Below are 13225 nucleotides of genomic sequence, written 5' to 3'. Positions count from 1 at the left end.
CCAGCCTGAAACGGTCTTGCAGGAGTCTGTAACCGTTCGACCTCGTCATCCCTTGGGGCGCTCTGGTGAACAGATGTTCCCCCAGATCCTGGTGGTCACCCCTGATAAACTTATAGGTGGCCATCAGATCACCCCTGAGCCTGCGCTTTTCCAGGCTAAAGAGTCCCATGTGGAGGTGCTGTCCACATGCATTTCATGCACCAGGTGTCTGATAAGACGCAATCATATAGTTGGAATCTTTCTATCCCTAATTGGGACTTCTAGGTACCAGGACATACTAATCTCTGTAGCTGTGCTTTTATTTTTTTGAATGCATGGGAGATGGGGCTGCTTCTCTTTTCAGGGCTGGTTTTTCCTCCCTACAAAAAACTCTCTGGGAATGTGTGAGAACTGCTTTGTCACAAAGCTGCTCCCCTGCTAGGCTGTGAGAGCCTGATTTTTCTTTCTAGCATGCTAGTTAGCCACACTTGTATTGAATATATATAATAATAAGCAATATGCATTAAATAAGCACTAAAATTCTAAAAATTTTAAATTTAACCCATCAATGGCAGGACATGAACAAGTAACCATGATGAAGGGGCAGTGAACTTCAGGGTAAATCAAGATGTCATCACATCATAACCATTACTGACAAGCTAGAAACAGAAAGTTTATTATAGAGTTGGAAATGGGAAATTCACAGCTGCTTGGCCTAGAAAGGTAAACAGGTTCAGACTTAACATTCTGGAATTGAAAAGTCATTTTGGAAGCATATTTGGAAGGTGCTTTTCTTGTTTTGCTGTAGCAATTCTTTATGGAGTTTTACTGAGACTATTTTATAAAGGGTTTGTGGGTTTTATTGCATTGTCTTCCTCTTACAAAACTTAGTTTTGTTACTTAGGCTTAAGAACCCAAGTCCCTATACTTGCAAAACCCATTAATTGAACTGTGCCAGTAATCAGTAAGAAGCTTAAAAAAAGTATTCTGTCATAGATATCACATGAAAAACAAAATGATGCAGCATAAAAGGGGCTGTGTGTCCAGCTCATTCATGACTTTACCATTCCTAAGCAATGCAACCACCGCAAACTCATGCCAATAAAAGTTACATAACACCATATTGTTTTGTGTTCTATATATAATCTGTTACACACACAAACTTCATGTACACAAGGTCCAATTCTGCTCTTGAGGACTGCCTGTACTGAACTGGGCCAACACTAATAAGCCAAATTATCTAAATCAGAATTTCATGCCTCTGCTCAAGGTCACTGTGGACAGGCATCTTTGAGTGTGCTCTTCTACTATTTGACTGCCATGGAGAAACTCGGTAGAAAATAAACACAAATAAGCTGTATTTTTAACCATGTCATTGCTTATAGAATATGCCCACTGCACCCACTGTAACCATTTCTACTGAAAAAGGTAACAGCCAGTGATTCTTAACCAAGGTGTTGCAGCACCCTGGGGTGCCTGGTGATCCTTTCAAGGGTGCCATACAATGTTAGTACTCTTAGGTGCGCAAACATGAGTCACAAGTTAAACCCAGAAATTTCAAATAGTGCTAAGGGAAACAAGGTTCTTTGGGTGTATCTGATATCTTTTATTAGACCAACTAATTAGTTGTACTCAATCAAGTACAGCTAATTAGTTGGTCTAATAAAATATATCAGATTCACCCAAAAAACCTTGTCTGCCTGTGTCCTTAGCCCAACACAGCTACAACCTACACCCTTGTAAATAGCACTAAGAACATTCTGACCTGCTGGGATCTTTCCAAGTTCTTTGCAACAGATTTTTTTTTCTGTATTTTATTTTCCGTGCTTACTTTTTTTCTGTAATCAAAAAATGAGCGAAAACTAAGAGTTGGCATTTTCTGAGGTGTGTCTTGAGTCTACCCAGGGGTACCTTGAGCCAAAAAAGTTTGAGAACCACTTATATAAGGCAAATGGGGCCTCATACATATATTTTCAAGGACTGTCAAGACATTCTGGTCACAGAGTGATGTTATAGATGCAGTTTCAGGTTTACTCATCCTGTAAGATATTTCTTCCAGCTAGAAAAAAAATGAAAAAAGAAGTTAAGTTCTTGCCTGACCAATGAAAAAAATAAATATAATAACCATCATCACAATACTAATGTGAAGAAGCACTCTGTGCTATGAGCAGGCTAAAACAAAAGAAATATTCACACAAAAAAACCAAAACAAAAAACCCCACACTAAGATCTAGCGTATAGGGTTAGACAGATTTTATGCTCTGCAAACTTGGACATTTCAATGATTATACTGAAGCATGACAGACATAAAGGCACAAAGGATATGCAAGATGACTCTTGCAAACATTGTTATCTATTTTTGTGCTTTGAGCTCAAAGAGTAGGTTTCCTGTAGAAACAAGAACCACGGGGTAGGGGGTAAATAATGCAAACACTAGTGCAGGTGACAAGTCAATGTAAGTTTTTTCACAGGGGAGAGAAATCATGTATTCTCCTTTGTATTGGTTGAAGAGACCTAACAGACAAAGAGGGAAAATCCTGTTCCAACTTACACATAGACCCATTGAAGCAAGAACTGACCAAATTGAGTAATGCATCTGCTACACATCTACACATAAAACAAATAAACCCTGACATGCATGTTCTACTAGGTCAGTGGCTGGCAACCTTTTCAAGCTGTGGGCTGGAACAACCCAACTTTGTTCCGACATGGACAGAGTGGCAGCATATCAATGGAAGGGGCCTTCCCCGCATTCACTCTGGGACCAGACAGCTGGGAACTGTGCCCAGGCTGCCACTTCTCCCAGCCCCTGCTCCTCAGGTGGGTGTGGTGGGGAGCTACACTGGAGCTGAGCATCTGGAAGTTGTGTCCACAATGCTGCCATTTTTACGCTGCAGCTAGGATGTGGAGTGGGGAAGAGAGAGGAGGGTAGATACAGCTTTCAGCTGCCTAGCCCCCGTGCAGGTCCCCATCACTAGAAGCTGTGCCTATGCCAGAACCAGCAGACAGATAATGGAGAGGGTGGAGAGAAGAAGCAGGGTGGAAGTGTGGTTGCAGCTGGAAGTGCCCCAGCCCTGGAGCAGCTCTTTGCTCTCAGCTCTGACACAAGCTCAAAAATAGGCAAAGCCCTTGGGCTTCATGGGCTAGATCCAATGGCTCAACAGCTAGTATCCAGCCCATAGGTTAAACATTGCCAACTCTTGAATTAGATGGTTCATTTACAGTGCCTTTGTCTCAAGTATATAATGAGAGTTAACGGGTCATTGATTTGTTCCATCACAACCCCTAAAGCAGAGCAGATCTGCAGGTGCTGAACCAAATCCAGACTTTCTGCAATTGTTACAGTGAAGGTGCAAAGGGATGGCAACCTAAATCCCTGGTCTAGCAGGGAAAAAACTGCAAAAATGTGCTAGAGAGCCTGGAAGCCTAAGTGAGATACCTGAAAGGTTCAGAGGTGCAGTTAATCCCAGAATTATGACAACATGTACTGGGAGTCCATTTCAGAATGCCCTGGGACTTGTTTGAGGAGTGAAGCATTGTCATGAGCTCTTCCATAGACATTACCACAGTTGAGAGCAGTTAGGGAAACCGCATGGCAACTACCTAGACACTGCGATACACAAACATACACACTGTACATTGGAAGTACAATCTACTTTCATCTTTTGACTGTACCTTAGCCACCTACTTCCCTGTTCTTGCAATGGCAGGATATTAGCAATACTTTAGTCTCCTCTGCTTTCACATAGGGTGTATTTCAATATATTCTTGTTATTTGGGACATTGTTAGTTAGAGCTGTGGATGAGGGTCTAAAGTGGTGATTTGGGGGATTCTTTTACCTGATGTTTGCCTGCAATCCTGGGCACTGAACTTGATGCCTCAGAAGTATAGGAACTATGTTCCCCAAATAATATATTGCATCCCATTTCAGCTTGACAGATCGGAATGCACGCCTCTGCACTGTTTGACCCAACAGAGGAGTCCAGTAACTGTTTTACTAGAAGACGTAAAAGCATATATAAATGGGGTGGAGAACTGACACAAATTAAAGTTTACTGGGGAAAAAAAAAAAAGCAACCAGTCCTATTAGCAGTCTTTCCAGATCACCAGTGGCAGTGATCGAATGTGAAGCTTGTTGCAGGCAGGATAGCGGCTGGGCTAGAGAGAGAACAGGTCAAGCTTTTCAATTTAAATGCAGTTACTCCTCTTGATGCAAGCAATTAGTCAACATTCAAAGACTTGTAGGTAGTCTCAGTTATTTACACCTCCTAACAATCTTGGATGCGGTCCGTTGCATTTACAAAGAGGATCTCCATAAAGTCCTGGTTCCCTCAGTGTCCTAGGAATCAAATAGCAGGTGATTTGTTTCTTTGCTCCCATTTCTAAACCTCTTTCCAACCCATTCCTTAGGGAAAAGCACGTCCTCTTTCAGTTTCCTCGCCCAACTGTTTTACAAATACTTCTCTGACAGTCTTTGGGGCTTCCCTTTTATCCATTTCAGTCTGCCTCTCTGGTATTTCTCATCTCTCTCGCATGTATGCAATTAAATCAATCCTCCATTCTGGTATTTATTAGGCTACTTTTAGGCCATATGACAGAGCTGATACATAGCCTCTCATGCAGTCTAGTCCCTGGATGGTGGTTTTACTCTTTTTTTTTTTTTTTTTTTACTTCAGACAATTAACAGAGTAGCTTTTCTGTTGCCAAGAACTCAGAAAGACAACAGCAGGTCAGAATGGTTTAACACTGTGGATTCCTATATTAAATCTCTGGGTTTATCTTGTGAATCATGTTTGTACAGCTAACAATGCTCTCATTCTGTAGCACCCTGGAGTCCCCTTGAAAGGGTCTCGGAGGTGTGCTATAAACACCCTAGTTGAGAAATCACTGATCTAGCCCTTTCCTCTTGAAGGCTCAGGACAAGTGTATAGTGGCTTCTTAACCTGGCAAGGGAAATACCATGCATCTGTGTCCAAGAAGGCAGTTTTCCTGAAATGCCACCCAGGGGAACTGCTCTCCTGGCACAGTTCAGTACCCGCTAAAGTGCAACGGCTTTACACCCAGTTTATGGAAATGGGATTCTCCTCCATGGCTTGGTCCGAGGGCCTTATGGCTAAGGGCAAGCAAAACAGGGGCATCTGAACCCCAAGCCTCCGGGCTTGGGCCTGCAAGTAGGATGCCTGCCAAAGGTTTTGGAAACATCTGAAGCCCCAGGTGCAGGTGGAAGGCCACTTATGGTTCTGGACACTTGGATTTGGTTTTAATTTTGGCTAATTTGGCTGTGGATAAAAATTAAATTTAAAAAAAAGTCTAGAAGCCTCCAATTTTGGGTGCCTATGATGAGACGCCTGTAAAAGTAGCCTGATTCTCAGAAAATAGGTGTTTAAACACTTCCTTAAAGGACTCTTCATTGTTCAGGTGCCTTTAATGTGAGGCACCTAAAAAACCCCCCCAAAACAAACAAGCAAAAAAAACACTCAGGAAAATCCAGCCAGAGGTTTTCATACATTAGCTTTTATTTGTTCCTGCTTGTCCTGTTACCAAAAGGGGCTGTCACAGGTCTTACTCACTGGCACAGCCTTAATGGAAACAGTAATGTCATAACACTTTTTAATTCAACAGGAAGTCCTTCTCACTGCTCTGGCCTGGCAAAAAATTTACGAGGTTCTGCTGCAGTCTCCAAACATGCACTATACAAAACATCTGGGAGGACTTTCTGGAAAATATGGTATTCCTCCAAAGAATCACCAGAATGGAGTTATCACATTAGGAAAAGGGTATAGGTTGTAGCCAGGCTGATCTAAGGACATAGGCAGACAAGGTTATTTGGATAAATCTGATACCTTTTATTTGAGTTGGTCTAATAAAACTATTCAAGTTGGTCTAATAAAAGATATCAGATTTACCCAAAGAACCTGCCACATTAGTAAAACTCATTAGTAGGTCTACTTAAGTAGGTAAATTAGTAACATACCCAGTTGTTTAAGATTATTAAGCTATCAAAAGAATCAATGCAATGGGATTACATAAGCGTAAAATAAAGAGATAATATGATGATGATAATAATAATAATAATAATAATAATAATAATAATAGTAGTATAGTCAAGGCCCAGTTAAATGCTCTTTCTTCTTTGTCCACAGTAGTGTAAATGAAGATATCTTATTATGGCATATGACATCCATTCTAGTTCAAGGAAAATAAAGCAGATTTCTTGGGGATAAAATCATTATGAAAGAACCTAATTTTGTTTAAAAATTACAGCTCAACACAAAGGTTGTGGCAAGGAATGGAGAGTGGGGGAAAAAGTTAATTTTCCTATAAAAACAATACATTAGTGCTATATTGTACAAATCCTATTATGTACAATAGAAATTTCAATGTGAAGTATCCAACTAAGCTCTAGCTCAATATAGATTACCACTAGATTAAATTCTCACGCTTATAACAAACATGCTAAGGAGAGGACTGCCACCTTCCTGGAAAAACAAAAGCCTACGTAGGGAGGGGAGAAAACTTCTTTAGGTTTAGTTTCCTTCACAGTATCTACCATAGATTGCCGTGTTGGGGGCAGGGTTTCTCTTCCTTCTATGAACAGGCTCAACCCCCGTCCCTTGTAAACAGAGAGCAACACAAGAAGCAGAGGGAATGGACTGGAAGAAGGTGAATGTATGTAAACACTCTGTGCTCTTTTACTGGTTTCCTGTCCAACCTTCTCTTGCTCGATAACAGCACAGCTCGGTGGAGGGCTGGCCCCAGTTACCACTGCCTTAGAGGCGTTAACTTTTTATTATTATTATTATTCTTTTATAAGATGTATTCTCTGCAGCGTGGGAGCACAGTGCTAACATAAGCAGCTGCACTTCCCACTCTACATGCACATTCTGGGGAAACTTCCCCTCCCCCTACATCTGCTATTATATTTAAACGTGCCAAATTTCAGTCGAGGCTAGATTTTTTTTTCAGGCAAGACAGACAACATTGCACAATCTACAGCTTTAAAAGGAAGTCTGTGGCTCTCAGCAACTGGGCTGCTGAGCAGAGGATGAAGAAGAGGAGAGGTGGTAAAGACTCCTGATCATGTAGAAGCAACAAAATGGAGAAACAAGAAAAGAAAATAACTAAACGTGAAGGGGTTTTTTTGTTCTGTTCTCTCTGCATTCCTTCCTCTTTCATTTCCCACTTTTTCTTTTGTTCCCACTCATATCTATGATCTCCCTTCTGCCAATTTATAAAGTCTCTTGCTCATAAGAGCAATATTTAAACCTAAAGAGCCAATTCCTCATGGACAGCCCAGGAGGTGTTTTGTTTACCCCAAATGGCTTTCTTTAAGCTTTTAAGAGTTGGAAAACTGAACGTTAGAAATCACTGGGGGCAAAGGACTCCAGTGATGATGCTTTCAGAACCAGTGTTCTCCTAGTTCTTGCCCCAAGTCCACACATAATGGTGGATGGTAGGGCTTTAGCTAACAGGGCTGGGCACAAGCCTTTCCTGTATAGGTCCTGGGTCCTTTGGGTGCCTGGGAGTCTCGCAGGGCAGGGACAGGCCCCCTTACCCAGTCTATCCTCCTATTCTGTGGGCTCTTATGGCATCAGCACCAAGCTAGTATTTCCTGGATGAATGGAGAGCAAGGGGGAGCTCAGGGAGGAATCTGACACAGGATCTCTCTGGTCAGAGTACTGGAATGGTACATGAAGACTCCAAACCAGACCACTCGATGAGCCCTCCAAGACTAAGCACAGGAGATACTGACTGGGTCACTGCTCCTAACCAATCGCCAAACAATTCTGGCTGGTGCAGTGGGTAGAAGACCTGGGTGGCTCCAGGATTTAGGAAGGTGTTGGAGCAGCAACTTATGCTGCAGGGGTGGCTGCACCCCTACCCTTATCCTAGTCTTCCCCCCTATCCCCCCCCCGCCACACACACCTTGGCAGGCAGACCACATCATAAGAGCAGCAGCAGGAACTTTAAGTCTCTCAAGCAGGTAGAAATCTCCCCCCCCCCCCCGCAACCTCCTCCTTGCTTAGTGTCATGTTCCCTTCCCTCCTCTGCCTGCCACTGGTGCTGTCCCCACCTGACCTGGGGCTGGGGAGCTCCAGAGCCACTCCTGCCCTTCTCCAGCCATACATGGAGCCAGGCATGGTTAGGGATAGCAATGGCAGCTGTGGCTGTAGCAGTGGCCCTTTCCCCCACTCCTGCTCCCAGGCCTACAGGGAACCTGCCCACTGTCACAACTGTAGCTGGCTTAGCCCAGATCCACACAGTCTGGCTGGAGCAGACAGCAGTGGCTTTAGAGCAGAGGTAGGCAACCCCCAGCATGTATGCCAGAGCATGGCACATGAAGGTATTTTGCTTGGCACTCACACTTTGAGGAAGGGGCCAGGGCTGCAGTGCCACAGCAAGGCTAGGCCCCTCATGGCTCCCCTGCCATCCGCCCCGGCACACCATCTTACAAGTCAAAGTTGCAAGTATTCTTGGCACTCTGTCCAAAAACACGTTGCCAACCCCTGCTCTAAAGCTCCCAACACCTACCCCCTGGACAGCTGAAAACAGTGGCAGCAGGGTGGGGGGAATGGCAGGGGAAGGGAGGTGTCACTAAGTATAGAGGGTGAAAGGGGGAGGGCAAGGTGCAGGATTGTTATTTGCTTTGGGGACTTTTAAAAAAAAAGTTCCTGGCTGCTGCTCCTCTGGTGTGGTCCACTGAAAGTGGAGGGATAGCCACACCAGTGAGCTTCTGCAGATTTGCCCCTGGTAGAAGGAATAGGGAGGTTACACTAATCATGCTTACTGGGCCATGGGAAACTGGTGCCACCTTAGTCAGGGGGGCACATGCCCCCCACCAGCAACCAGTCAGTGACAGGGGGGAGATCCCCCATGACCAACCTCACCAACCAGGATGGGGGGAGGGAGCGCTCCCCCTATGCATTACCACTGTACTGGGCCATGGCTAGTCAAGTTGGAGAACATATTCCAGGTAATCTCTATGGCTCTGGGAAAGAAGGGACAGGAGCCACTGCTACTACTCAAAAACCATTCCTTTGTAATAGTAAAATTTAAGGTCTTCTGAAGCTTTAGCATTCGAGTCAGTATTTCCTCTACAAAAGCAAAGGCTAGAAACTTATACAAAAATAGTAGCAAGCCTTATGCAATCAAATTTTGGAACTGCTCCCCCCCCCAACACCAGAGTCATGATAAAAACAGCAAGCAATTGCCACAGTGGGGAACAGACAAGAGAAAGGCTACAGCAGGAGAACTCTGAAGAAAGACAGGCAGGCTTAATTTCCAAAGCTTCTGCAGAGTACTTGTTCTTTAGCCTTAAGCAGACCCATTTCCTCTTTCTTTTGGAAGACCAAATCTGAATCTTCCACACTCATTAACCTGGCTTTCAGTTCCTTCAGGTATGTCTAATGGTCTTTCCAGCCTCCCAGCATGCTGGTTTTTAAGGTGCACCCTCACTGTTATTGCAGTGAAACTAAAACACTGAGTTTTGTGCTGCAGTCACTATTTATAGGACCCATTACATGCTCCCAATTCTTCAAAGTAAAAACAACAGGCAAAGGCCCATAAGCAAAAGGTAAATCCCACAATCCTAATTACTGTGGGAAGCCCTGAATTTACTAACCCTCCTGAAGCACCTTCAAGCTTTTAGAGATGAAAGATATTCCAAAGTGTGAAATATTGACAGAGAAGACTACTGTTATAAGTAAGAATTCTGTGTATTTTATTATACCCTTGGAATAGGGGCCTAATATCTTTTTTTTCTTAAACTTCCTGCCTCAGTACCTTTTTAATGAGAGATCAGGAGCTAAGACTATTACCACAGTTAATAATAGAGTATTTTACTCTTCTGTAGCACCCATGTCTGAGATTCCCAAAATACTTTAACCAACTCCACTGGCAAGCTAAAGCATTCCCCATATTACAATTTAGAAAAGGAGGCATAAGCTAGATGCTAAAAAAAACAAAACCAAAAATAAACTTTCTTTGTTTGTTTTTTTTACATATTCAACCTTTAAGAAACTGGTCTAGAAGAGGAGTGATAATAACAAAGGAAAATTTCAGATACACCTGACTTACTAGCCTTTCCAATAGCTAAAACTCTCCCACCCCTGCTTTATTTTGTCTATAGGAAATGCTTCATGGTATAAATAGTTGCTGATTTTAGAGTCTTCAGGATTGGTTGTTTGTAAAAGCAACCATACAGCCAACATCTTTTAATGCCTCAGGGATATGTCCTTGCCCAGGTTGTGTTATACAAGAGCTCTTGAGTAATCAGGCAGTGAGGAACTGTTTATGAATTGGCCCTTTTGAACTTGGCTGATGGGGCAAGCAGCTGCACAGAACTATTTATCTGAGACACTAACAACTGATACCTTTTTGCCTTCAGAGAAGAGTGAAGGAATAAACGCATCAGGAAACTGGCACTTAAACACAGACAATAAGCACTTTGCTGGTCAATGGTAGACCAGAACTCTTCAGTAACTTCTCAATAGGTTTCTTCATTGTCTTTAGAGACCATTGAAATAGATCTACCTGTCTGAACTTGAGACGTGGGAGTATTGCACAAACAGGACATTTAACTCAGAGTCTTAGAGACTCATCCTATATGTTACCATTCCACAACTACAGCAGGCTGCAGAAAGTGCATCAAGACTGGAAAGTGAAAGTAAATACCCCATTTCAGGCTCACTTTATTGCTTTTATTAGAAAATGTTAAGTCAGACAATTTGTAAAATGATTATTTTTCTTAAAGGAAAAGCCATCCAGGTTAACAAAAACAAACCACAAAAACCCCCAAATTTCTCTCTAAGGAGGCACAATTCCAAAAAAGTTCAAGAAAATCTTGTGCAGTGTAAAGTAATGAAATACTTTTTGCTTACGAGGCCAAAACAAAATTGTGAACAATGTCTTGAACCAAGTTTACCCTTCTGATTCGTAGCTTGAATCGGAAGGTACAGGTTACATACAACTATGTCATCAGGAAATGACACCCATTCTGGTTTTGTTTCTATATAGCAGGAAGTGAGCTCGACACTCGCTATATTTACAGAAGAGAGACAAAAATATGAGGTTTTCCTTATTTGCACTTTTCCTGGCCTCTGACCTAAGAGGTTAACTATATTTGTGTATGATGGAATTTCATTTAAAACAAAAGAAAATAAAACCTCAAACCAACAGCTGGAGTGGGGGAGAAGACACCAAACATTTCTAGGGACAGTATGAACTGTCCCTACCACATGCTGCTTGCAATGACCATGTGGTATATATTTCAGCCTTTAAAGAATAGGTATCCTAAGTTTGATGACCCTGCATTACCCACAAGTTGTTAGAAGAGAAAAACCCTTACCTTTGTATTCTAAGCATTTCTTTCTAAAACCCCTCTCACCTTCTAAGCAATTTTTCCCCTTCCTCCTATGGTAGAAAAAAAGAGACTGGACCCCAAGTCTTATGGAAACATCAAAATCTGCAGAATGAACATGGCACCGCTCAGGCAGGCCTCACCTCATGCCCTGTCACAGCAATTCTCTCCCAACTACAAGTAAAGCTAAATGTTTAATATAGGCGCCTATCTGTTGACTATGGATTGTCTCATCAAGCCACTAGTTTTTTTGAGACCTACTATTGTATTTTAAGCAGCTTGTCACTCAAATACACATTATTTTGGTGTTTTAAGTTACTCTCTCTTGGAAGCTGTTAGGATGAAGTAATTGTTTTGATAAAACACACGATTCCAAGGTGAAGAAAGCAGGAGAACTGCAAATCAAAGGCACTGGGACTTCAGAAAGGCAGACTTCAAATCAACCCAAATAGCAAGTGAAGTAGAACAGACAGAAGAAAAAAGGGGTCCGAAGACAACACACTGGAAACTCGAATACTGGAGGAAAAATAAGAACTGCAAGAGGCTGATGTGGCTGCGTAAGGCACTTCTTAGTGATCTGAAACAAAATCAAGAGATACATGGAGGCAAAGGAAGGAAGGATGTGGTGATAAGGAAGTATACAAGAAGAACAGAACAAACATACGGGGGACAATAAGGAAAACAAGCAAAAAAAAATTTTCCCCCACCCCAAAGAAGTTAAAGACAGGGAGGAAGTTTTACAAATATGTTAGACAACAGCCCACAGAAACTATGAGTCATCTGCTCAGTAAAGGTGGTGATCTATTCACAGAAGACAAAAATAAGAGCTGTTCAACACTACTTTACTTCCATCTTCAAGGCAGAAAATAATGTTCATCTGACTGCACAATCAACATAAACAAAGGCAAAGGAATGCAGATCATAAGTAAATAGCACAGAACTTATGAACCATGTGGATGAATACAAGTCAGCAGGGCCTGACAATTCACTCTACAGTGCTGTAGGAACTACCTGTCAGTGATACCTGCCAACTCATGGATGATGGCAAAGTCCCAGAAGACTAGAGAAGGGTTATCATACCATCTGTGACATGCCCAGACCCAAAATTTGGTCAGCTACATCTTTAAGGCACATTCCCAGGGTGTTCTCATAGCCTCAAGGGTGCCCTTCAGTCTCAAACTCCTCTCTGCCAACTACTGCCTCAGCTTTACCCAGCTCATCTACATCTTGCCAGCTTTTAGCAGTGATGGTTTTGCCAGCTTAAATAATCATACTTGTCTGGTCATGTGCTCAGAAATTTTAGCTCCTCTCCTTCCATACAAGAGGCCTGCCTGTATAGTCAAATGCTCCAAAATCCCACTTACTGATGCTAACATTATGAACAAAAGATGTTGCTAATAAAAGATAACAAAAAGGTTTAGAATAAAAACATGAATGCCCCTCCATATGTTGAAATAAATAAAAAACAAACAAACAAACAAAAGGAAATATTAGAATAATCTGATCTTACTTGTATTGTGAATAGATTAGAAAGTAGCTGCTGCCTCTGACCTTCTTGTCGGGGCCTTCTGCAAATTCTCACATCAGCCAATTTTACTCATTCCACCACTACCTGAGGGCCTGAAGGCGTTCCTTATGCTCAGAAAAAAATCTGAAGACAAACCCTTGCTCCCACGGCAAGACTGAAGTATGGTTTCTTACCTGGTCATTTACAATCTGGCTCCACTGAAGACTCAGAAGACAGACCCCTTAATCCTCAGAAGGATGACAGTGGCACTCCATGTGCATGGCTGGTATCGGTCCAGTCAGCAGCTACGCAAATTTGGAGGTCATGCTCTAAAGAGTCTCTCAGGTCTCACAGCAGCACCACTTTTATTTCCTTATAA

General features: G+C 42.5%; 1 protein-coding gene across 1 annotated transcript in view; it reads right to left on the bottom strand.

The window, feature by feature from the left end:
• Positions 1 to 351: 351 nt before the first annotated feature.
• APOO (apolipoprotein O) overlaps positions 352 to 13225 on the bottom strand; it is a 75788-nt gene continuing 62914 nt past the window's right edge. Inside the window, exon 9 of the mRNA XM_090062201.1 lies at positions 352 to 2038. The gene's annotated coding sequence lies outside the window, so the exon portion shown is untranslated. The remainder of the gene's footprint in view (positions 2039 to 13225) is intronic.

The sequence above is a fragment of the Crocodylus siamensis genome, chromosome 1 (assembly GCF_052110815.1).
Source record: "Crocodylus siamensis isolate JL-2025a chromosome 1, ASM5211081v1, whole genome shotgun sequence".
NCBI lineage: Eukaryota > Metazoa > Chordata > Crocodylia > Crocodylidae > Crocodylus > Crocodylus siamensis.
This window is presented reverse-complemented; position numbering and strand designations above follow the sequence as displayed.